Source organism: Ornithodoros turicata, chromosome 1 (genome assembly GCF_037126465.1).
Source record: "Ornithodoros turicata isolate Travis chromosome 1, ASM3712646v1, whole genome shotgun sequence".
NCBI classification, from domain to species: domain Eukaryota; kingdom Metazoa; phylum Arthropoda; class Arachnida; order Ixodida; family Argasidae; genus Ornithodoros; species Ornithodoros turicata.
This window is the reverse complement of record NC_088201.1, coordinates 180,765,225-180,786,680: the sequence shown is the minus strand read 5'-3', so window position 1 is coordinate 180,786,680 and position 21,456 is coordinate 180,765,225. Positions and strand designations below refer to the sequence as shown.

At 46.2% G+C, this 21,456-nt stretch overlaps 19 non-coding genes across 19 annotated transcripts; all 19 read right to left on the bottom strand.

The window, feature by feature from the left end:
* Positions 1-10,859: 10,859 nt before the first annotated feature.
* Trnam-cau (transfer RNA methionine (anticodon CAU)) lies at positions 10,860-10,932 on the bottom strand. The gene has a single exon. It is a non-coding gene; the product is annotated as a tRNA-Met (tRNA).
* A 349-nt stretch (positions 10,933-11,281) lies between these two features.
* Positions 11,282-11,354, bottom strand: Trnam-cau (transfer RNA methionine (anticodon CAU)). The gene has a single exon. It is a non-coding gene; the product is annotated as a tRNA-Met (tRNA).
* Positions 11,355-11,492: 138 nt separating this feature from the next.
* Trnam-cau (transfer RNA methionine (anticodon CAU)) lies at positions 11,493-11,565 on the bottom strand. Its single transcript has one exon. It is a non-coding gene; the product is annotated as a tRNA-Met (tRNA).
* Positions 11,566-16,511: 4,946 nt separating this feature from the next.
* Positions 16,512-16,584, bottom strand: Trnam-cau (transfer RNA methionine (anticodon CAU)). Its single transcript has one exon. It is a non-coding gene; the product is annotated as a tRNA-Met (tRNA).
* A 138-nt stretch (positions 16,585-16,722) lies between these two features.
* Positions 16,723-16,795, bottom strand: Trnam-cau (transfer RNA methionine (anticodon CAU)). Its single transcript has one exon. It is a non-coding gene; the product is annotated as a tRNA-Met (tRNA).
* Positions 16,796-16,933: 138 nt separating this feature from the next.
* On the bottom strand, positions 16,934-17,006 carry Trnam-cau (transfer RNA methionine (anticodon CAU)). The gene has a single exon. It is a non-coding gene; the product is annotated as a tRNA-Met (tRNA).
* Positions 17,007-17,153: 147 nt separating this feature from the next.
* Trnam-cau (transfer RNA methionine (anticodon CAU)) lies at positions 17,154-17,226 on the bottom strand. Its single transcript has one exon. It is a non-coding gene; the product is annotated as a tRNA-Met (tRNA).
* Positions 17,227-17,364: 138 nt separating this feature from the next.
* Trnam-cau (transfer RNA methionine (anticodon CAU)) lies at positions 17,365-17,437 on the bottom strand. Its single transcript has one exon. It is a non-coding gene; the product is annotated as a tRNA-Met (tRNA).
* Positions 17,438-17,575: 138 nt separating this feature from the next.
* Trnam-cau (transfer RNA methionine (anticodon CAU)) lies at positions 17,576-17,648 on the bottom strand. Its single transcript has one exon. It is a non-coding gene; the product is annotated as a tRNA-Met (tRNA).
* Positions 17,649-17,786: 138 nt separating this feature from the next.
* Positions 17,787-17,859, bottom strand: Trnam-cau (transfer RNA methionine (anticodon CAU)). Its single transcript has one exon. It is a non-coding gene; the product is annotated as a tRNA-Met (tRNA).
* Positions 17,860-19,638: 1,779 nt separating this feature from the next.
* Positions 19,639-19,711, bottom strand: Trnam-cau (transfer RNA methionine (anticodon CAU)). Its single transcript has one exon. It is a non-coding gene; the product is annotated as a tRNA-Met (tRNA).
* Positions 19,712-19,849: 138 nt separating this feature from the next.
* Positions 19,850-19,922, bottom strand: Trnam-cau (transfer RNA methionine (anticodon CAU)). Its single transcript has one exon. It is a non-coding gene; the product is annotated as a tRNA-Met (tRNA).
* A 138-nt stretch (positions 19,923-20,060) lies between these two features.
* Positions 20,061-20,133, bottom strand: Trnam-cau (transfer RNA methionine (anticodon CAU)). The gene has a single exon. It is a non-coding gene; the product is annotated as a tRNA-Met (tRNA).
* Positions 20,134-20,271: 138 nt separating this feature from the next.
* Trnam-cau (transfer RNA methionine (anticodon CAU)) lies at positions 20,272-20,344 on the bottom strand. Its single transcript has one exon. It is a non-coding gene; the product is annotated as a tRNA-Met (tRNA).
* A 134-nt stretch (positions 20,345-20,478) lies between these two features.
* Positions 20,479-20,551, bottom strand: Trnam-cau (transfer RNA methionine (anticodon CAU)). Its single transcript has one exon. It is a non-coding gene; the product is annotated as a tRNA-Met (tRNA).
* A 138-nt stretch (positions 20,552-20,689) lies between these two features.
* Positions 20,690-20,762, bottom strand: Trnam-cau (transfer RNA methionine (anticodon CAU)). Its single transcript has one exon. It is a non-coding gene; the product is annotated as a tRNA-Met (tRNA).
* A 138-nt stretch (positions 20,763-20,900) lies between these two features.
* Positions 20,901-20,973, bottom strand: Trnam-cau (transfer RNA methionine (anticodon CAU)). The gene has a single exon. It is a non-coding gene; the product is annotated as a tRNA-Met (tRNA).
* Positions 20,974-21,111: 138 nt separating this feature from the next.
* On the bottom strand, positions 21,112-21,184 carry Trnam-cau (transfer RNA methionine (anticodon CAU)). Its single transcript has one exon. It is a non-coding gene; the product is annotated as a tRNA-Met (tRNA).
* A 138-nt stretch (positions 21,185-21,322) lies between these two features.
* Positions 21,323-21,395, bottom strand: Trnam-cau (transfer RNA methionine (anticodon CAU)). The gene has a single exon. It is a non-coding gene; the product is annotated as a tRNA-Met (tRNA).
* Between the last annotated feature and the right edge of the window lie 61 nt (positions 21,396-21,456).

Below are 21,456 nucleotides of genomic sequence, written 5' to 3'. Positions count from 1 at the left end.
AATGGAGGAACTAAGCCGTCTTGAGATCAGCGGGCACTCTATCTACTTCCAGTGGGTTCCTGCCCACTGCGGCATCCGCGGCAATGAAGAGGCTGACGAGGCTGCAGCAGCTGCGTATCATTCCCGATCAAGCGTGCGGATTACCCTCCCCAAAGGCGACAGGCGAACCTTCCTAAATGATGTGGTGAGGCCTCTCGCACATGCGCAATGGTCTCGAGACGTTCCATCAAGAGTTCTGATGCGTGAAGTGGACCCTGACTTTGGCTTCACCATGCCTTCTCGTGTGCCTCGCCATTTTGCGTCGCTGATACACAGGCTTCGTCTTGGGGTTGCATTCACCCCCCATTTCAAGCATCTGATCGGCCGCTCTGAGTCGATGCTCTGCTCTTGTTGTGCTGTTTTGGCGGACACCAAGCATGTGCTCCTCGACTGCCATCTATACACCTCCCAAAGAGCAGCTCTACAGTGTCGCCTGCAGTCGATCACGTCCGCACCACTCATATTGGCAACCATTCTCGGCCCTGGGTCTAACCAGACTGACCATCGTCAAGTTCTTGAGTATTTCAAGATTTTTCTGCGGGACACTGGTCTCCTGTCTACCCTACGATCTGCCTGCGTACCTGTGTGCTGTGTGTGTAGTATTTTTGTGTGCTGTGGTTTTGCCTACAGTTCTGATGTCATACTGACTCCACTGACTATCCCTATTTAGCATCATTCATCACCTCATCATCAGGACACATCACATCCTGCCCCATTGTGCCTTGGGGTAGTGGGCCGCACCTCAAGTGGCGAATTTCCCAATTCATTGTCATTAACTTATTTGTTGTTGTTGAGGATTCAACTTTAATGCAGTCAGTCAACATTCCATTTATCACTAGTTGTGTACTGATGTCTCTGTAGCATATTCTCGTCCATCTATATAGGTAATCTCCAATCTTGCATCTTTTTAGCACACTGAACAAGTACGGGTGACTCACCCGATCAAACGCTTTGCTTAGATCGAGTTGAAGAATCGCGAGTGGAAGACCAAAGACTTCCGCAGCTTCGATCGTGTTTCGCATGATGTGCAATAGCGATGATATTTTCCTTCCTTTAATACCATATCCTTGGTGTTCCCCAATTATTTCCTGCAGACTGCGGCTTAGGCGGCTTGCGAGTATTTTCCCTAGGATTTTATAATCTGTGCACAACAATGAAATGGGTCTGTACTGCCCAACATCTGGTATGTCTGAACTTGTAGCGCCTTTTTTCGGAATAAGTACTGTGAAGGCTCTTCTCATGGACGTTGGCAATAAACCGCTCTTCTCGATATCTTTATAGACAAGTTGCAGAATTGGGCTGATCTCTGTCGCGAACTTCTTGTAGAAGGCTGCGCCTATGCCGTCCGGGCCCGGGGATTTGTTTCTAGACATCGTTCTTATCTGTTTTTCTATCTCAGCTGTCGTGATAGGACTGTTCTCGTTCTCTCTCGTTTGTTCACCTACTTCTTGAATGTTTATCCTGTTGATGCCCTGTTGTATGCTCTCTGATGAATGCTTCTTTCCTAGAAGGTCATTGTACATATCCAGGAAAGCCCCCTCAATCTGGTCTTGCTCGTGCACGACTTTGTCGTTTACTTTGAGGCTGGCAATTATATTGCTGTTTCTCTTTTCCCGTTCGAGCCGTTGAAACACTTTCGATGGTTCTTTGTCCCTTTCAATTGCATTCACTCTGCTTCGAATAAGTGCCCCTCTGTATTTGTTCCTGTACCACTCTCGGAGTCTGTCTCTGCACTCACGGATGTCATCTAGATGCCTGCCTCTGTCATTTTCCTCTGCTTCAATCAGAATTAAAAGTGTATTCTTTAGCACGTTGCATTCACGCTTCCTTTTCTCTGATGCCTCTTGTGTATAAGCGACTGCCTCCTTCTTCACTAGAGTCCGTATTCACCAGCCGACTTGAACCATTGGTTTAGTGACGTCGGGTTTAAATCGATCACGTGATCTCTCCGGCTATGCAGAGCGGTTGACCAAAGGGTGACCACAACGCATGCGCACTATTGACATTGGCACGAGATGGTTGAGGGCAGGGAGAACGTAGCAGACGACAGGATTGTGAAGAGGAAGGCTCCCGTTTGTTTTTTTGATTAGGATGTTAACGGAAGAAAAGTTCAGGCGGCGCTGGCGCTGCTGCAGGTGGTTGCGGATCGGGGTGTCGGTAATCGTCGGTTATGCGTTATGCCTACCTCTGGATTTGTGAATGACAAGCTCTTGATAAGTTGATATGGTCGCTAAAAAGAGAGCGTTTGCCATGTTATTTGAAAGGCAGCAGTAGGTATCGTTGTGGTTTTGTCGGTGTTCGGTCTTCGATTGTGGATGCGTATAATAACGCCATCCGCATCGACCATCGCTTTTTTATCGTCTGTTGTGCGGCCTGTGTGGTGAACTGCAACGATCAAGATAGCCTCTCGATTGATGGGGCATTCCAGCAGAGTCTTTTATACGCTTTCGAGCCTGATATCATGTTAGCAACGTGTGTACAAGTGCTTGATCACTGTAGGCTATGTAAACAGAAAGAACACTGATGCAAGGGTGACCTTATCCTGCAGGTGACTCCCATACGCATAACTCGACGCGGTACTTTCAACGTGTCACAAATCTGCAACGCGTTAGACCATCTCTTTGCTGGCTGTGTGTCTTTCGAGTGTGACTCCTACGGAAAACGTACTCATGGTGCTGCCTTGTTTACGTCCTCGTCGTGTGTGTGTGTGTGTTTTCTTTGTTTGTTTAGCGCTGTTTTCGTCAGTTACCCAGGGCGTCCCTGCTTGTGAGCATGGAAGTTGCCAGTGTCGTGACCCCCTGTTAGTGTGGTGCTGTGCTTACCTCTGACCTCCTTTATTTCTGCATTTCGGCATATAAGATTATTGTACAAATCATTAAGCACTAAATTGATTGTTGTGTTCAGCCAACAAAGATACATCATTACGTTGCGACTGTCTCTTGCTCTGACGAAATTTCACACAATGGGAACATACCTAATGTATATATTTGTCCTTACTTGTCATCTGCTATGATGCACTTGACATCACAGACGTAATAATTGCTAAAATAAACGGCCACACTTTAATGCCATTACACTGCATCCGAGCCACTCAGAATTTGTAGTTTATTGAGACCGTGTACACAAAATACAGATGTTAAAATGAACCAAATACCTCGTAAAGAAGGATATCTTATACCAGTTTCAATAGTGGTGTTTCAAGGATGGAGCAAACAGGAAATGACCAAAGAAAACACACACAACAACAGCTGCAACATCAGCCACAAACAAGCCTGTGCTGCCATTTTGTTCAATAATTGTGTTGAGCTTATTTGTTCAAAGCCATATATTATTCAGGAAACACTTTTACACACCTGGTTGGGGACTTATCTATTTTTCCATGCTCATTCTTTACAAACTTCTCTCTCGACTCCATACTGGCATTGTAAGCAATTTCACTGGCATTATCATCGCACCATTACATGCCAAACCATCACCACCACTAATGCCTAAAAACTCCCCACAGCTCATGCCATGCTATAATACGGCTGCCAACATTACATCTTGCACTAAACAAGCGTATGAAGGCAGGGTAGTTGGTACGAATTCATTCCACAGCAAAGAGGTGTGGACAGAAGGACGACGACTGCATCATTTACTACGATCTTTGAAATCACTCCTTATTCAGGCTTTTTTTTTAATTTACGAAAGAATTTGCATAGCGTTGCAGTTACAGTTATCACTTCACTCTTACACAGATCACTCAACTTTTACTGTGAAATGACATAAGAGGCCTGTGTGATGCCATGAGAAAGATAATCACCATTGTACAATTGTGTAAACTTATTTAGGGAATTTTTACTTCAGCAGCTCTTCACCGCTTTCTTGACATTTTTTCTAGTTTTCCAGTCATGCAATAGTTCTCAGACTATTCCCAGTTTTTCATGCTTTACTGGATTGCAGACATCCTGAAATACAGACGATGATTCAAGCAACTCAGCAACTGGGCGTTTGAGGCTTACATGTTTGTATCATCCGTATTTATGGCCTGCTTCGACTAATTTTCGTTTACACAGATGATAAAGCTATGAAAAATTATTGCACAGGCTGCATTTCTGCACTGTGTGGTTATGCAGTTTGACTGTGCACCTTTGTACTGAGAGATTGTGCTATTTCTTGAGAAACAACACAGTGGAATACTACAGCAAGGCACACCTAGAGATGCTCATTCTAGCATAAAATCTCAGTGCTACAGCAAACAGCAGCACTGATTATTGTCTGCTCGCTTTCTATATTGATCTGTATCATACCGTAAGGGGAAGTCTGCAGTGGAAAATTGGACGCAATGCAAATAAGCTTATACAAAGAAAAGGATGCAACTTGCAATCATGTGCATCTTAGCTACAATGTGCTGTATTACTTTTATTAAAATTTACATGATTGTATATCTTTCTTCTGCAATTTCAGTTATTTTTTTAGCCACATTGGTAGTTGTCACTTTGCAGAAGCCGACATATTGATCCAGTTGTGTCAGCACAAATCTATGCAACTGAACAGTTTAATGTAGTGAGCATGGTGTACTGTATCATCAAGGACAAAGCCTGGGACACAATGCTGAATTCGTGGTAAAATAATGTAGATGCCTCTGCATGACTAACCACCTAACTTCAGTAATGAGTGGTGAACATGCAGAGTCTTCATGCAACTTCTGGTAATCAATAAATGTCATATGGGAGATGGTTTGCAAGATACCAGCACCCAAAGCAACAGTTTCACAGATTCTGGCCATGCGCATTACGTTGGCACACAAGAAGAGCATGTAACTACTTCGGTCCGCTTTACTGAACTTTAGCACCCCTAAGAGTGCCATAGAAAATGTGGGGGGAGGGGGGGGTTCTAAAAAGAAACAGTAGTAGTGTGAATTTCCCATTAAAAAGAAATGAAAAATTCCACACACACAACCACAAGATTTCTGAACCTATGGTGAAGCTAGCTCTTACACAGACATGTTTTTTGTGGGGCATGACATGGTGTGCCTAAGCTAATGCCAGTCACATATTTGAATAGCAATAAATTTGTATAGCAATTATTTTCTTCACATATGGCATTGAAGAACGGCTTACCTGAAACAAAATAAATAATCAGGTTTGACACATATACAATCATACGTCACAGGCATTTGGTGCCAGCCATGCAGTGAAAGCAGTGTGCACGAGACGCCACATATTCTCCTGGTGATGATGGGAAGGCTTTCCAACAGTAAATGTATGTACGTGGTATCTTGTATTGCAACAGCATTCAAGCACTTTTTCGAATGACAGATCCATAGATGTTAGAATCATTTGTCATGATGCTGATGACACATTCTTAGTTACACCAGAACTTTGTGACCGTAGTATGCCCATATTCTGTTTATTCTCCACTCACTGCTGTACATTTATGGGTGGAGTGCGAGTCAAGGAAGAGGAGAGCTGGTGTGAAATGAGAGTACCAATGTACAGGACATGTCATACAGCAAAAACCGTGGACACTTAGCATGCACCTGAGCTGGTGCAAGGAGAACAAGTTGTAACATAATTGAAGGTAAAGTGATGTACTACACCTATGGGCATATTAGCAGGATATTGGTTTGGTTCACTATTTTGTAACTCAGCTATTCAAAACACGTTGAAGACATGCACAACACAGCCAAATTAGAGGGTAGTGTTTCGGGTGTGTTGTATGTTGTGTGTTGTTACTGTCAATAAATTTTCCTATTACAATTAGAGGTATTGCGGCATTTGCGATGAATAGAAGCATGATTGCAATGTGGATGCAGGTGCATATGATAAATCATGTGGCATGATTCCATAGGGATGTGTTTTTCGATTCTTAAGATTTACCTCAACAGGATCAACGTGGCTCCAACCAAAGTTAGCTCGAAAGAGGGGTCCCGACGTTTCGGAGCCGAACCGGCTCCTTCTTCAGGGGTGCCGAACTAACAGGGCTAACTTTGGTTGGAGCCACGTTGATCCTGTTCAGTTTCTACCCAACCAGGCACACTTGTGTCAAACATGTTCACGTTTAAGATTTACCTGTACAGGTTATGAGGCTACACAAAAAGAGCGCACAGCAGTGCAGAGCTGCAGTGCGTCGAGTAATTTTGACAGTCCTGCTCATAAAATGATGCAGAACAGCATGCGTACATTTTTGCTTGAAAGAAAAGCCTTGAGCTTCAGGAGACACAAAAGGGACACAATTTTTTGTTTAGCGCTGTATTCACACTGAACAGATGAGCACATGGATAAACTCTGTGGCCATATGACAGCTATCAACGACGTAAAAGGAGGAGAGCTAGTGTAACATGGGTGCTTGTTTACCCTGCTTTACTACTGTCGTCTATATCCACACTGAACACATGAGCACAGAAATAAACTATGCGGCCATATGGCAGCTGTCAGTAACGTAAAAGAACGATAGCTACTGTTAACATGGGTGCATGTTCTTCCATGTGCTCGTCTGCTCAGTGTGGATATAAACGGCTGCAGTGGCTGGACAAATCTGTACCCATGTCAACGCAAGCTAGCTTTCTTTTAAGTAGTTGACAACTGTCATGTGGCCATGTACAATTTATCCATGCGCTCATGCTGCAGTATGGAGGAACGACATTTCCATTTTGATGTTGCATGAACCAGCTGACTCCTATTATAATTGTCAATACTATCTATTGATGAGTCTGTAGCCTATGTTTTGTTATATTCATCTGGAAGGTGCTATATGCAGTAATTGCAGTTGATCTAATTTTCAACTTTAAGTGTAGTTCAATGGGAGCAAGAGAGCTTCAAAGTTTCTGTACACATTGCCCTTTATTCCTGTACAATTCAAACGTACTGCAGTACGACACCTCAGATATATTGGTGGAGTCAGCATGTGGAATGTAGCAAGGATTTTTTTTTCCTTGTGCGCCATTGCTCACTTATGTTCTCATGTGACCTTGACAACTAATTGAGCAGGATATGCAGAGTGCACGCTTCTATGAAAAAAGTCATCCTTGTGGAACTACATAATAGCCTTTATTGTCGGAATATAAACAAAAAGCTCACGAATACAAAGTTGTTGTGATGAATGAGTCCATAGCAGAAATTTTCAAGAGAGGATCTCCAGAATATATGTGCTTATACAATGCAGAAAAGCTGTCAGTGATTGGTCATGGTTATGTACCTGCAATAGTAATGACGCTTCCAAAAGGTTTGCAGCCTCCTTTAGCACATTGCTGTGTAGTGTCTTTTGCAGAAGCAGCCCTACAAAAGCACATCTGCTGTTACCAAATGATAAATCAATATAGAAGTAAGCAGCTGTCCCTTTGAATGTTTTCTAATGTAGCAGTGGCAACACGATACCTGAATAACATATTTTTATTGGTCTGTTCTGCTGTGGCATGCTGAAATAAGTAAAACACACATTTCAGTTTCATCTATGCTTGCATGTGAATCCAGGGGAAATGGGGACCTCCTTAGCTTTTGCTCCGGTATTTTCATAATCGGGGAACGTAAAATCTGCTCAGATTTCGTGTTCAGTGTAGTGCAACAACATGCAATATCTCCATGCCTTTATAGTACCCACACAACAGCCGCAAGACGCTAATGTACTTTATGATCAGTCCTATCAGTGATCAGTCTCTGGAGATTAGACACGCTGCGAAGAGATTATAGATAATGGGATGGTTGATAAGCATGCCAGTGGATAACGCCCTCAATTTCTCCATCGGGGCTCGCAACAAACATTTAGCACGTTATTGCTCTTACTGTACAATGACAGGGGTGCTTACAGTGTGTATCACAGGATATGACGCTCATAATAAGCGCCAGCACTACTTATGCTTTGTTTTTGAAGGTGCACATTGACGTTCGGCCATCCGCACGCTCTCTCGGTCCCTTGGATTGGTATATGGATTTTGTCCAGTGGCACATGTCGATGTCACTGTCTTTGACCACACTTTGACGGTGCTTTTTACGTTTGTCATGCAAAAGTTCGCAATAGCGCCTTCTAAAAACAACAGCAGCATTTCGTACCCCCGGTCAAGCGTTACGCCGTTTTTGTTTACTAACCGTGCATTTAAAACGATTCTGCTTAATTTTTACCAGTTAACTTCGAATTAGTGCAACATCACCTACCGCAACCAATCTACGATAGTTTTTTCAACACACACGTCCACAGTAGTTGCAACGTATACTTAGACCGATGTTAAACTAGCCCCTCCCCTAGTTTAAAATACGTCCCATTCAAATGCATGGGGCTTAAACCACCAGTTTAAGTAGCTTGGGTGGATGATCGAAATGGAACATTTGAGGCAAATATTCGTCCCATTGTGATCAAATCTGTCTCCTGGGCGCTTCTAGTAACTATATTAATCGAAACTTACCCAAGATTTGATGAAAAATTCTTCGTGAACCGGGGATTAGGCCTACCGGCTACCATCGCTTCTGGCAGACTCTGGTGAAATACGCATGCGCTGTGCAGGAAGCTCGCTATGTGCGCCGCCATAGGCTTCACAGCAGCAGGTGGTAGAGCATGGGGTGGTGATCCAGGATTGGCGAACGAAAGTCTCACGTGATTGATTTAAACCCGACGTCACTACACCAATAGTTTAAGTAAGTTGGTGAATACGGACTTAGCTGTTTAAATCTTTCCCATGAACATGCGTCCGGGTTATTCTTGGTCCAGTATTTGGATGCCACGACACGGAACTTTTCTATAAAATCTCCCTCTTCTAGTATGCTTTCGTTCATTTTCCAGGGAAGGGCTTTTCGTTGCTTCCGTGTTCTTGGAGATCCAATGTTCATTGTTGCAATGACCAATGCGTGATCTGAATAAGCAACTGGCTTTATCTTGTAACTTCCACCAGATAGCGATATTTCCCCCGGTACATATATCCGGTCGAGCCGTGCATGAGAGGTTCTTTGCCAGTGAGTGAACCGACATTCTTTATTTTTGACAGCTGAACCGACGTCCACCAGATCCAGTTCGTTAACTAGACTTCTGAGTTGCTTCACGCTGGTGTCACATCGAAATGGATAACTGCAGTCATTGGCCTCTAACACGCAATTAAAGTCTCCCGCAAGGAAGGTCTTTCCCGGTATGTCCAGGACTTCCCTCATCCCTTCGAAGGAAGCCCTCCGGTCGGACGCCACATTTGGCGCATAAACTGCTAGCACTCTGATAAGCTCCTGGCCAACAACACAATCAACAAAACAGAGTCGTCCCGACGAATCTTCGCCGATATCTGGAATTACCCGAATATGTGGCTTACGTCTGATAAAGATTCCCGTGCCTGCACTGTTTCCAATAGCTTTCGCATGAAAAAACTGATAGTGTGGTTTGAAAAATCTCCTCAGCTCTTCTTCTTGTTCTGTTTTTGTTATCTTTGTCTCCTGTACACAAAGCACGTCGATGTTTTCTTCCAATGCTACTTCCAACAGCCATAATCTTCTTTCCCGGGCCACCAAGCTACAGCAGTTTAGTGTGCCAAAAGTAATCCAAGGCATGAGGAAAAAGAAGACGACTATTTTCGCGGCGTTGCTTGTCATCATTGTTCCCTTTTTTGTTGGGCTGTGTCCCTGGGATCATCAGGAATCTTCGGTGCAAACTTTCTTTTTTTCCTGTGGAAGGCTCTCCAGCCACCTTCTTGGTCCCCGTCAGCGCCAGCATCATCCTGCTCACTTTCCGTTTCTTTGTCCATAAATTCTGCATTCCCTTCCCGTGTTACGTCGCCGTCCCTCTGTTTCTTTGCCTGTTCCACGGATGGGTCCTCAGAGTCCTCGTCATTTTTACGTTCAGCGGTAGTTGTTCTTTCTCTTACTTGTTCTTGCAGGGATTCCGTCATGTCAGTCATTTCAGCTTCATCCAATGTATTTTCCGATATGTCTACATCCCCGGTGACTCTGGTCATTTGCGCATACGATTTAATGCATTCTTCTTTCCTGTGTCCATATCTTTTGCAGTCCTCACAGCGCGGTGCCTTGCAGTGCTTCCTGATATGGCCCTTTTGCCGACACCGAAGGCATAATGCTGTGCGGCCCGCAATGGAAACAAGAATTCTGCATCCCCACAGAGCCATCAAGTGAGGTATATGTGATCCACTGTAATGTCTTCTGCAAGCGTCAGCTTTACCTGTCTTGTAGTGGTCTCCACCTTATCATTTCCCCTTAGCTTCTCTCTCGTTATGTCTGTTATTTTCCCGTACACTTTCAGCTCATTTCGGACAAGCTCATCCGGTACATGAAAGGGGATCCAATGAAGCTTTACAGTTACTTCACGGTCATTAGGGTCGAGAATGACACAACGCTTGCCTTTAATTTTCAGCTCCTTTGTGTTCCGAAGCAGCTGTTTTGCAGAGGCCGACTGTAGAGTGACAAGCCAAACATGGTTCATCTGGAAGACACCCACCGCGACTACATATTCATAACTGCCACAGAGTTTCAAAGCTTCGCTTACATCTTCTTCTTTGTAGGGACGGCCATCAGGGTCGCAGTGTAGCACAAGTGTGTTCGTCATGAAATATCCTACCGGAATCTTGGGCAAAAGCAACCTGTATTCTTGCGAAGAAACATTTTCACCCATTCCTCCCCAGCTAGGCTTAGCTGGTGTAATCTGCTCCGAGGAGCGCATCATTCCACAACCGTTCTCGCTGAAAGCCGGAAGTAGAGTGACTGCGCTACCGAGGCGGTGGCAGGATCAGTTATGCAGTTTCGTGAGGCATTCATGCACGGCGCTAAATGAGAAATTACGTGATGTCTCATTCAATTGCAATGAATATGAAGCATCAACAAAAGCGAACACCGCCATTACACGCTCCCTGCATGTGCCCCGGATGAGGTTCGAACTCACGACCTTCAGATTATGAGACTGACGCGCTGCCTACTGCGCTACCGAGGCGGTGGCAGGATCAGTTATGCAGTTTCGTGAGCCATTCATGCACGGCGCTAAATGAGAAATTACGTGATGTCTCATTCAATTGCAATGAATATGAAGCATCAACAAAAGCGAACACCGCCATTACACGCTCCCTGCATGTGCCCCTGGTGAGGTTCGAACTCACGACCTTCAGATTATGAGACTGTCGCGCTGCCTACTGCGCTACCGACGCGGTGGCAGGATCAGTTCTGCAGTTTCTTGAGCCATTCATGCACGGCGCTAAATGAGAAATTACGTGATGTCTCATTCAATTGCAATGAATATGAAGCATCAACAAAAGCGAACACCGCCATTACACGCTCCCTGCATGTGCCCCGGGTGAGGTTCGAACTCACGACCTTCAGATTATGAGACTGACGCGCTGCCTACTGCGCTACCGAGGCGGTTGCAGGATCAGTTATGCAGTTCCTTGAGCCATTCATGCACGGCGCTAAATGAGAAATTACGTGATGTCTCATTCAATTGCAATGAATATGAAGCATCAACAAAAGCGAACACCGCCATTACACGCTCCCTGCATGTGCCCCGGGTGAGGTTCGAACTCACGACCTTCAGATTATGAGACTGACGCGCTGCCTACTGCGCTACCGAGGCTTTTTTTGTTTTTTTTAATTATTATTTTTACAGTTTTGTAATAAAAGCACTAAGAGCGTGGAGGCACCCCGCCGTCCACTTTGGCCGAAGCCTTCAGACTTGTACAGTGTTGTTTGTCCGGTGGCGGTATTTCCCCGCTGTGCTATTCGTGACCCTTTAGTTCGCTGAGCGCGGATCCGCATCACTCAGCTTTCCTTGCAGCCCTTGGGGTTGTCTTCTCTTTCTTCATTGTTTCGAAGAGTAACTTCAAAGCGTCTGTGAGAGTGTCTGCAGCATCTGTGCGAGCGACCAAAGTAGCCTCTATCCAAGCAAGGGTACCCATGAAGCAGTTCCATGGCGTTTTTGGATTCACTTTGCAGTTTGCGATGGCCATGCGAAAGCGCCATATCCCATGGAGTCCACTTACCACTAGGATAGCTGCAGCGTCGTTCTCAGAATAGGCGTCGAACATCAAGTACTTCAGGGACATCCAGTCGATGTTTACATTGAGCTTCGTATGCAGTCGAAAGTCATCCCAGAAGTCCCTTGCTATTTTGCACGTTACGAATACATGAAAGAGAGTCTCCTCTGCTCCGCACAGCTCGCAATTCAAAGACCACGGCACGAAGAACCCTTTTTTCTGAAGCCACACTTTGACTGGCAATACCTCGCAATGAAATCTGATGAACAGATCCTTGGTGCACGTTGGAACGGGGAACCTTCGAAGCCTCCGAAGGACGCTCTCAGCCAGTGGCGAAAGGCCGGGGTGCCGGTAGAGGGGGTCTGGTAGGACAGTCTCTATAGTGTCCCAGTAGAGATTCTTCTTTTTCACTGTGCAGAGATACTCCCAGGAAAATCGCTGCTCGAAGAATCTGACTGCAGCAGCAACCTCTCGGTAGAAAGCTCTTACCTTTTTCTTTCCTAGGTAGCATCCCGCTAGCACCGTCCACCTAGATAGGTGATCTCCGCCGAGCGCTTGTAAGCCACTTCTTAGGAATGGGTCGGAGTTGTCTCTAAAGTAGAGGAAGCGTTGGACCTTCATCTTAATCTCCAGATTGACTAGCCCAAGTCCCCCTCTCTTCAAACTCCAGAAGAGGTTGGTTCTTCGCATCTTCTCCATGGGGGAATTCCAGACGAAGGTGGCGCAGGTTCTGTGAAACTTGTTTATCATCCCGTTGTTATATCTACTGCATTGTGCTGTGTACAGTACAACCGGATACAAACTTGAATTGCAGATGTAAGCTCTGTTGAATAAGGAGAGATAACGGCCATACCAAGGTATCAAGGCTCCCCTGAGGCTGCTAACTTTTGTTCTCCAAAGCTGCTCCGTTGGCGTTCGTAGGTCGAATGGGATACCCAAGTATTTGTCTAAGCTTGTAGTCCACTGAATACCGAGGAACACGGAGGGTGTTTCATTCCACGGCCCCAGCCATGCTCCAATGGTCTTCTTGAGGTTTACCTCTGCACCGGATAACGTTGCGAACTCCTTGATGGATTCCATAGTCTCATGTATTCCCTCTCTCGATGTGCACACCACCGCAACGTCATCAGCATAAGCCAACAGCCTGACGGTCTCTGCTCCAATCTGCAATCCTGTGATGCGATTGTTAGCCTAAATATTCCGGCACAGCGGCTCCAGAGAGAGTGGGCAACCCTGACGTACTGAAGTATGAATGTTTATCGGAGCGCTGACCTTTTTATTTATGACAAGTCTGGTGCAAATGTCCGTGTAGCACACTCTTATCCAGTTTCCTAGGTACTCTCCCACCCTTAGCTTCTTTAAAACTTTCCAGAGGAATTGATGACTGACGCGATCGAAAGCCTGTTTCAGGTCCACTTGGAGGATGCCAAGTTTCACAGCCAGAGCTTCCGCTGCTTCACATGCTGTCCTCATGATGTGCAAGTTTCTTGCAATTGATCTCATTTTCATTCCGTATGCTTGGTGTAATCCTACAACCGTGGTTAAGCAGGCTTCCAGTCGATTCGTTAGGGTTTTCGCCAAGATTTTGTAATCTGTACATACCAGACTGATCGGACGGAAGTCATTCACCGTGGGCGCTTCACCCTTTTTGACAGTCCTCTTCGGAATGAGCACGGTATAGCTTTGTCGCATAGATGGTGGCAAGAGCTTGCGGGCTGAAATATCGTCGAACACTCTTTTCAGGATAGGTGATAGCTGCGTTGAGAACTTCTTGTAAAAGAGAGATCCAATACCATCGGGCCCCGATGATTTGTTCCGGCCCAGTTTCTTGATTGCCTTTTCTATTTCTTCCACCGATATTGGTGAGTTCATTACCTCTGATAAGTCCTCTTTGACCGCAGGCAAGTTTTCCAAGTATCGTAGCGTTTCCCGCGAGTCTGCTGGGGGTTGGGAAGTGAAGAGCTGGGTGTACGTCTTGTGGAATGATTCTTGGATTTCCTGTTGGGTTCCTACGGTTGTCTCCCCCACTTTCACTGACGTTATCTGGTTTTCGCATGCCCTTTCCTTTTCTCGCAACAGGAACACCTTGCTAGGCTGTTCCTCTCTCGACAATGCATTCAGCCTGCTTCTAATCTCTGCTCCTTTGTAGCGTCTTTCCATGATGCAAAGTATATCTTTCTTCACCCGCTGTATATCTTCTTTGTGACCACCAGGATTGATGCTCTCCTCTGAAACAAGTGTGAGAAGATCCTGCATTAAGCACCTGATTTCTGCCCGCTCTTTGTGCTTTTTCACTTCACTGAAAGATACAGCCTTCTTCTTGAGGGTTCCTTTAAACATTTCCCACGTAACAGCATTAACTTCATTGGTGGTCCCATATTCTTCTATAAGTTGCTCTAGTTGTTGCGTGAAGTCCTCGTCTTCTAAAATGCTTTCATTGAGTTTCCAAGTGCTTGACCCTGTAACTTTTGAGGGGGTTCTTCGTCTGTTGAAATTCACCTCCACGCTTACCAGTCCGTGATCAGAAAAGGCAACTTGGGTGACGAGATAGTTTTCGGCCATTGCTATCCAATCTGCCGACAAGTAGATCCTATCCAGTCTCGCGTATGATGCACCTTGCCAATGAGTATAACGAAGAGTATTGTCGGACTGTTCTTCCGCTACGTCAACCAGGCTGAAGTCTCTCAACATTCCCTTCAACTCTGCCACACTGGGATCGCTCCGGAAAGTATAGCTGCAGTCCTTTTTGCCCGTCACGACATTGAAGTCCCCACAAAGAATAACCTTTGCTGGAGTGTCCACAAAACTTCTCAGGTCACGGAAGAACAATTTACGATCCTCGCTACTATTTGAAGCGTAGATGCATAGAAGTCTAATTAGGTTTCTGTGTATGAGGAGGTCGACACACGTAAGCCGTCCTCCTTGGTCTAAAACAAGATCAACTACGGTAAAGCTTCACCGCTTCCTTATTAAAATCGCCGTTCCAGCACTGCGCCCGCAGCCTGCAGAGTGGTAGCACCAGAACTTCTGCTTGAAAAAATTGATAAGTTCGTTCTCCTGGTCCACTGTCGAAATCTTTGTTTCTTGAATGCATACAATATCGAGCCTATGCTCATCTACTGTTTCCATCAGCCATTGTTTCCTGTTTCGCCGGATTAAGCTGTATGTGTTTAAAGTTCCTACTTTAAGCTTTTTCTTCATCATTGAAGGCTTTCAAAAGGACAGCAAGCGTTCTGTTATGTGTCGGTAAAGTGCACATCGTCAAGCTGTGATGCCCCGATCTCTTCCAGCGCAAATTGCGGTCTCATAGCATCAGCCTTCTTCCAGCGGCTTTCTGATCTCGCGTCTCGCCTCTGTTCTTTTAAATAGTCTTTTCCTATCGTGTTCTGTTTGTCGCGTCTTTTACGCTTGACCACTTTTCCCGCCACTTCGACTATATCCATATCGCTGTCATCCTTCTGGCTGCTATCATCATCTTTGCGAACTATCGCTGTTTCTGTGCTGATTGGGGTGTTATCTTGTGTGACGTCCTTTTTCCCTTCCTTGTCTTGTGCATTAATCTCTTCGCTATTTCCTGTTTCTTCATGGTCCATCAAATGTTCCACATTGATTTCATTCACCTTCGGTTTTGTCTTGCTTGCGTAAGATTGCAGGCAGTCATCTGCATCGTGTCCGAAAGTCCTACATTTTCTGCACCACGTGGCCCTGCACTGACTGCGAATGTGCCCGATTTCTTTGCACCGCAGGCAGAGTGGCGGTTTTCCAGGCACTGCTAGCAGAATAGGGTCGCCTCGTATATAGATCATGTATGGTATGCGGTCAACAGTGTAGTTTTCATTCAAGCGCAGCTTTACAGTTCTGGTCATGGTTTCTATTCCTGCAAACTCCTCGCATTTCCACTTCTCCCGAACTATATCCATAACCTCGCCGTAGTCCGACAAAGCCACGTTGAATTCCTCGTTCGGTATCTGAGTGGATATCCAATGTAGTTTTATGGATACGTCCTTCGAATGTGGGTCCAGGACGATACACCTTTTCTCTTTTACTGTTATTTCTTTCTTTCTGAGAAGACGTTGTTTCTCTGCCTCGTTGTCAAACGTGATAGCCCACACATGATTATATCTGTAAGCTCCTATTGCACGGATCGTCTTCCGTTGAACCACTTCCTTCAACGGTGCGTCAAAATCCAATATCTTGTTAGGCTTAGCAGTCGGGTCTGCGTGCAATAGAAGAGTTGTAGCAGAAAAATTACCTGCGTTTATGGTGGGCACGATTATCCTGTAGTCTTTTTCGGTACCACTAGGCCTAAGTTCATCCCGGCTCGAAGCCGTTGTCACCGCCCGGAGCGAGCTCATCCTGGGTCCGTACCTCTCGGTGCCCGGAACCAGAATGACTGCGCTACCGAGGCGGTGGCAGGATCAGTTATGCAGTTTCGTGAGCCATTCATGCACGGCGCTAAATGAGAAATTACGTGATGTCTCATTCAATTGCAATGAATATGAAGCATCAACAAAAGCGAACACCGCCATTACACGCTCCCTGTATGTGCCCCGGGTGAGGTTCGAACTCACGACCTTCAGATTATGAGACTGACGCGCTGCCTACTGCGCTACCGAGGCGGTGGCAGGATCAGTTATGCAGTTTCGTGAGCTATTCATGCACGGCGCTAAATGAGAAATTACGTGATGTCTCATTCAATTGCAATGAATATGAAGCATCAACAAAAGCGAACACCGCCATTACACGCTCCCTGCATGTGCCCCGGGTGAGGTTCGAACTCACGACCTTCAGATTATGAGACTGACGCGCTGCCTACTGCGCTACCGAGGCGGTGGCAGGATCAGTTATGCAGTTTCGTGAGCCATTCATGCACGGCGCTAAATGAGAAATTACGTGATGTCTCATTCAATTGCAATGAATATGAAGCATCAACAAAAGCGAACACCGCCATTACACGCTCCCTGCATGTGCCCCTGGTGAGGTTCGAACTCACGACCTTCAGATTATGAGACTGTCGCGCTGCCTACTGCGCTACCGAGGCGGTGGCAGGATCAGTTCTGCAGTTTCTTGAGCCATTCATGCACGGCGCTAAATGAGAAATTACGTGATGTCTCATTCAATTGCAATGATTGCAATGGATATGAAGCATCAACAAAAGCGAACACCGCCATTACACGCTCCCTGCATGTGCCCCGGGTGAGGTTCGAACTCACGACCTTCAGATTATGAGACTGACGCGCTGCATACTGCGCTACCGAGGCGGTTGCAGGATCAGTTATGCAGTTTCTTGAGCCATTCATGCACGGCGCTAAATGAGAAATTACGTGATGTCTCATTCAATTGCAATGAATATGAAGCATCAACAAAAGCGAAAACTGCCATTACACGCTCCCTGCATGTGACCCGGGTGAGGTTCGAACTCACGACCTTCAGATTATGAGACTGACGCGCTGCCTACTGCGCTACCGAGGCGGTGGCAGGATCAGTTATGCAGTTTCGTGAGCCATTCATGCACGGCGCTAAATGAGAAATTACGTGACGTCTCATTCAATTGCAATGAATATGAAGCATCAACAAAAGCGAACACCGCCATTACACGCTTCCTGCATGTGCCCCGGGTGAGGTTCGAACTCACGACCTTCAGATTATGAGACTGACGCGCTGCCTACTGCGCTACCGAGGCGGTTGCAGGATCAGTTATGCAGTTTCGTGAGCCATTCATGCACGGCGCTAAATGAGAAATTACGTGATGTCTCATTCAATTGCAATGAATATGAAGCATCAACAAAAGCGAACACCGCCATTACACGCTCCCTGCATGTGCCCCGGGTGACGTTCGAACTCACCACCTTCAGATTATGAGACTGACGCGCTGCCTACTGCGCTACCGAGGCGGTTTTTTTTCTTTTCCACCTTTATTTTTCAGAGCTTACTACTCTGAGTCACGTCGACTCAATACCTCACAATATCATACACTATACGACAAAATCACAGAGAGAGAATACGATGTTTCTCCTCTATACCGGACACGTTAATAACACAATTTCTACAAAACATTCAGCCTTTCGCAGACTGTATCTAACCACTCAGGCACTTCTAAGAGCTGAGTACAAGCTAACTTTACCTGCAGTAGTTCGGCTTTGAAATATTTCATAGGAGGACACAAGGGCTCTTCGTTCCTATCGGCCATACGAAGCTTCGACAAACAGTACATGGCAACAAGAAGAACGATATCGTATCTCACATTTTCACCGGGGCGTAATGGGAGGAAGCGGATAGTGTGAGGATTAAGCGAAAGACGGCGCTTAAGGACTTTGAACTGTAAGTCATCCCAAAAGAATAAAGCTTCTGTGCAGTCCAGAAAAAGGTGATCGACAGCCTCGGGCGTGTTGCAAAATCTGGAATTCACGGACCACGGAACATAGAATCCCTTTTGTTGAAGCCTAGCTTTCACGGGCAGTGTGGACGTGTGTAATTTAAAGAAAAATGACTTGATGTTGGGCTTGACCGGCATCTTCCTGACTCTGCACAATACATCCGTGCCGTGCCATCCGGAGGGTATTTGACGGTAGATGGGCACAGGAAAGAGTACATCGAGAAGATGAGCTACCAACGTTTTCTTGGCGACAGAAAAGAGGTACTCTAAGCTGAATCTAGCCTTCAAGAAGTTTAGGCTCTCGACAACCTCTTTGTAGAACCCGCTTAAGCGTAGACTTTCTTCGTGAAACCCAACATATATATCGGGAATGTAGTTGTACGCAAGGGCCCGCTTGATGGTTTCCAGAATCGGGTGTGAACTCTGCCTATAAAAAAACAGTCTCATGACGAGTTGCTTGATGTAGAGATGCTGTAAGCCTAGTCCGCCGTCCTTGACTTTCTTGAACAGGTTTTGTCTTCGCATCCTTTCGAACGTTGAACACCATATTGTGGTGGCAAATATGCGATGACAACGATGTATAATTTTGCGGGAGCATTGCAGAACTTGCAAGAGGTAAATCAGCTTAGCGGCCAGAAAAACATTGCACACAGAAGCTCGTTGAAACATTGAGATATCTTGTTTTTTCCAGGTCGAAGCATGTGTCCTAATGTTTTGTAATCGCTCCGACCACAAGGAGGTCGTGTTACAACTTTTGTCTAACGGGACCCCAAGGTAGCAAGGACCACGGGTTTGCCACTGAACGCCACAAAAGAATTCCGGGGCTGTTCCCCATTGACCGCACCATATCCCCAGAGATTTGTCCTTGTTTAGACGTGCCCCAGAGACTTGACCAAACACATGAAGTTCGTGAATAACTTTGACGACACTTGGCTTGTCTGTCACGAGAAAAGAAATGCAAGGTCATCCGCGTACGCCACGACCTTCACCACAGCATCGCGAAGCTCGAAACCACGTATGTCATCACGAGAGATGATACGCTGGCATAACAGGCTCAAGGTATAGATCAAATAGTAGGGACGACATGGGACAGCCTTGTCGTACTGAAGCTCGAAGGGGCACTGGCGCGGTAAGAGTGCCGTAAGAGTGCTACCGAGGCGGTGGCAGGATCAGTTATGCAGTTTCGTAAGCCATTCATGCACGGCGCTAAATGAGAAATTACGTGATGTCTCATTCAATTGCAATGAATATGAAGCATCAACAAAAGCGAACACCGCCATTACATGCTCCCTGCATGTGCCCCGGGTGAGGTTCGAACTCACGACCTTCAGATTATGAGACTGACGCGCTGCCTACTGCGCTACCGAGGCGGTGGCAGGATCAGTTATGCAGTTTCGTGAGCTATTCATGCACGGCGCTAAATGAGAAATTACGTGATGTCTCATTCAATTGCAATGAATATGAAGCATCAACAAAAGCGAACACCGCCATTACACGCTCCCTGCATGTGCCCCGGGTGAAGTTCGAACTCACCACCTTCAGATTATGAGACTGACGCGCTGCCTACTGCGCTACCGAGGCGGTTGTACGATCAGTTATGCAGTTTCGTGAGCCATTCATGCACGGCGCTAAATGAGAAATTACGTGATGTCTCATTCAATTGCAATGAATATGAAGCATCAACAAAAGCGAACACCGCCATTACACGCTCCCTGCATGTGCCCCGGGTGAGGTTCGAACTCACCACCTTCAGATTATGAGACTGACGCGCTGCCTACTTCGCTACCGAGGCGGTGGCCGGATCAGTTATGCAGTTTCGTGAGCCATTCATGCACGGCGCTAAATGAGAAATTACAGGATGCCTCATTCAATTGCAATGAATATGAAGCATCAACAAAAGCGAACACCGCCATTACACGCTCCCTGCACGTGCCCCGGGTGAGGTTCGAACTCACCACCTTCAGATGATGAGACTGACGCGCTGCCTACTGCGCTACCGAGGCGGTGGCAGGACCAGTTATGCAGTTTCGTGAGCCATTCATGCACGGCGCTAAATTAGAAATTTCGTGATGTCTCATTCAATTGCAATGAATATGACGTATCAACAAAAGCGAACCCATTACACGCTCCCTGCATGTGCCCCGGGTGAGGTTCGAACTCACCACCTTCAGATTATGAGACTGACGCGCTGCCTACTGCGCTACCGAGGCGGTTGTACGATCAGTTATGCAGTTTCGTGAGCCATTCATGCACGGCGCTAAATGAGAAATTACGTGATGTCTCATTCAATTGCAATGAATATGAAGCATCAACAAAAGCGAACACCGCCATTACACGCTCCCTGCATGTGCCCCGGGTGAGGTTCGAACTCACGACCTTCAGATTATGAGACTGACGCGCTGTCTACTGCGCTACCGAGGCGGTGGCAGGATCAGTTATGCAGTTTCGTGAGCCATTCGTGCACGGCGCTAAATGAGAAATTACGTGATGTCTCATTCAATTGCACTGAATATGAAGCATCAACTAAAGCGAACACCGCCATTACACGCTCCCTGCATGTGCCCCGGGTGAGGTTCGAACTCACCACCTTCAGATTATGAGACTGACGCGCTGCCTACTGCGCTACCGAGGCGGTGATATGATCAGTTATGCAGTTTCGTGAGCCATTCATGCACGGCGCTAAATGAGAAATTACGTGATGTCTCATTCAATTGCAATGAATATGAAGCATCAACAAAAGCGAACACCGCCATTACACGCTCCCTGCATGTGCCCCGGGTGAGGTTCGAACTCACGACCTTCAGATTATGAGACTGACGCGCTGCCTACTGCGCTACCGAGGCGGTTATACGATCAGTTATGCAGTTTCGTGAGCCATTCATGCACGGCGCTAAATGAGAAATTACGTGATGTCTCATTCAATTGCAATGAATATGAAGCATCAACAAAAGCGAACACCGCCATTACACGCTCCCTGCATGTGCCCCGGGTGAGGTTCGAACTCACCACCTTCAGATTATGAGACTGACGCGCTGCCTACTGCGCTACCGAGGCGGTGGCAGGATCAGTTATGCAGTTTCGTGAGCCATTCATGCACGGCGCTAAATGAGAAATT